A 3,115-nucleotide genomic window follows, 5' to 3' on the forward strand; every position below is an offset into this window, starting at 1 on the left:
TTCCACACTTTTATTTCTATAAAAACATCGGCTATTCAATGTTGTTGCGAATGACAAACGAAACTAATGTTACTATTTCGTTTTACGTTTTAAAAATAATAAAAAAAGTTGTTATGCAATTAATGTCCTTGAAAGAAGGAAATATTTGTCCCGACAGACGTTAAGCAAACTAAAATCAATCAACCAATTTATATTGCACATTAACATAAATCGTGGAAATGTTCCAATATCGGTAGAATGTATAGGTGACGGCGTAGTTGTTTACATCCATACCCTTTAGTCCTTGCTTGATCAATCGTACCACGTCTCCTTTTTTATACATGTACATTATAGACCATCGGAAAGATGGGAATAGTCCTTCGCTGTGTGTTATTTTACACAGATAACGAACAAATATATTGTTAAAACGTTCGTGTTTTCCCAAACAAATTTAGCATATGAAGTCTTTAACGGACGATACGAATCCGGAAAGCCAGTGTTTTTTTAAAGGGAGTTTCCAACGAACATTTGGACCCCCGTGTATAATTGTCTCTTTGGTATTCACACCACATCTCGTCACTGTTATATGGTGTATTGTTTCATGACATGGAATCCCTACTTGCGTTTTAAAAGCCAAAACAGCTTAAATGCTGTTCTTCATTTTAAAAGTTGCAAAATAGGAGTAACATATCACGCCTCAATGAAACTTCAAGACGACCACAATCAACAGTTTGAGCGGAATTGTTTGTTAGATGTCGGTGATCGCGCGATGTACATGAAAATTAAGCAGCGGAGTAGTATCAACAAAATATAAACTATCGGGCAAAATATCTTACATAAATTCCCCTACAATCTCTCTTCCAAATTTAGACACATATATGGTCTATATAGGCATGGAGGGAGGTTTTTGCGGACGTAAAACTAATTTTACCCTACCACATTCTAATCCTGTACCAAGTCCGGAATTCTAGAGCAAGTATTAATCATTGTTGTTTATTTTTTTTTAAGTGCGTCTGTTTTTTTTAAGAGGAGTTCGGTGTTTGGGTGATCTGTGGTCCTGTCGAATATTTTTGTGACTTTTTTGTAATCCTTTTTAGGTCTTATTCAACAACAATAAAACAAATATTAGGCTGGCCAAGGAGCCACTGGTAACGTAATGATGTTAAATACCGTTTAGTATCCCCTTTCGTATAAACACAAACAAAATATATGCATCAGTACAATGCTATCAGACAATTTTATTAAGCAATCTTGGTGTCATTCAGTATTATTTTATGCAGCGTTCAAAACATCACCATTTTTCAATCAAGTGATTTTCTTTGTTATGGTTTTATTTGTATTTTGTAGTGCTTCTTTCATTGATCCAGATAAATGGAGGAGTGAGTACTAATGAATATCATGAATGAAAAATTATATTTGGTATATGCCAATTAGACAGCAACCCAACAACACAAAAATACCTAGAATTCAATGTATATAATTCTCAACAATAAACAAGTGTCTATACATACAATATATCAATATCTGAATCGCCTCTGGTAATAAACGATTTGAATAAATTAAATAAATAAAGATCTGCTATCAATACAAGATACTCCAAATATTAAAAACATTTAAAGATATAACATACGACAACGACACTAGGTTTCTGACTTTAGACAGACACATAATCACGTAAAAGGATTCAAAAAGTTCTATACAAGTTATAAACCCTTTCCTGTTTTTAAATTTCGGTCAGTGACTAACAAAAGTTACATAAAACATAAAAACTAGTTTTATAGCAAAGGTAATGAATATAAAAATAAGGAAACGAGGCAACTATGCACAAGTGGCCAAATAACGAGGATGTCATCAACTCTATAATATTGTGGATGTAAGCAATTATAGGCAACCGTACTGCCTTCAACAGTGAGAAAAACCCATACCGTATAGTCGGCTATAAAAGGCCCCGACATAAAAAATATGAAAGAATTCAATTGAGAAAACTAACGGTCTAATTTATAACAAAAATTATAACAAAACAATTTACGAAAAACAAATGCTAGTATGACAGACAAGAACCAACGACAACCACTGAACTACAGGCTCCTGACTTAGGACAGACACATAGAGAATGTGTGTGTTGGGAGGTAAACATATTTGTGAGCGCTCAACCCTCCCCTAGCCTTGGACAGTGGTGTAACAACACAACATAAGAACACACTATAAAAATCAGATGAAAAAGGGCTCAACTAATCAGATCGATACAAAGCAGAAAAACATCAAACAAAAACACAGACCCATACGTGGCAGGGTATTTATCCATCCCTCATCCCTAAAAACAAAAAAGACACTAAGTACAGATCTGAGAGTACTCGCCGTTACTGACAGCTAGTTCAAAGCCAATAACAACTAAAAAAAATATGTATCTTAGACTAAAAAGTTCAGTTACTGAAAGCAACATCAAAAGTACTAACCTGCTAATGTTGAAATCGTGTCGCGAAGCTAGTTTGTCGATAGTTACTTCTGCCTTTTTAAAAATTTGGCTTCTCTATTATATAAAAAAAACCATCAAATATTTCTGTGACACAACCAGACACCAAAACAATAGACCCGCACTATTCGCTATCTTGGCAGCTTTCTTAGTTGCATTTACACTAGTAGTCAGAACTATGGTTCAGTTGAAAAAAGTGAAGTTTTCTTTTTTATATTGACCTGGTAATACTTTATAAAATAAAGAGATGTGGTATGATTACAATGAGTTAACTATCCAACAAAGTACAAATGAAGCGGGTTAAAGCAGCCATAGGCGTACGGCATTCCACAATGAGCAAGCCCCATACCGTATAGTCAGCCTTCAAAGCCCCCAACAAGACAACATGTGAAACAATTCAAAAAGAAAAACCATAAGCCTGATTTATGAAAAATAATAACAGAAAAACAGACAGCAAACGACAACCACTAAATTACAGGCTACTGGCTTGGGACAGGTACATATAGAATGTGACATGGTTGAACATGTTTGTGAGCGCTCAACCTCATAACCTTGGACAGTGGTGTAACTGCACAACATAAGAACAAACTGTAAAATCAGTTGGAAATGGCTAGATTCATAAAATCGGAAGGATATCAAAACTAACATAAATACAAAAGATAC

Source organism: Mytilus californianus, unplaced genomic scaffold (assembly GCF_021869535.1).
Source record: "Mytilus californianus isolate M0D057914Y unplaced genomic scaffold, xbMytCali1.0.p SCAF_4, whole genome shotgun sequence".
Taxonomy (NCBI): Eukaryota; Metazoa; Mollusca; class Bivalvia; order Mytilida; family Mytilidae; genus Mytilus; species Mytilus californianus.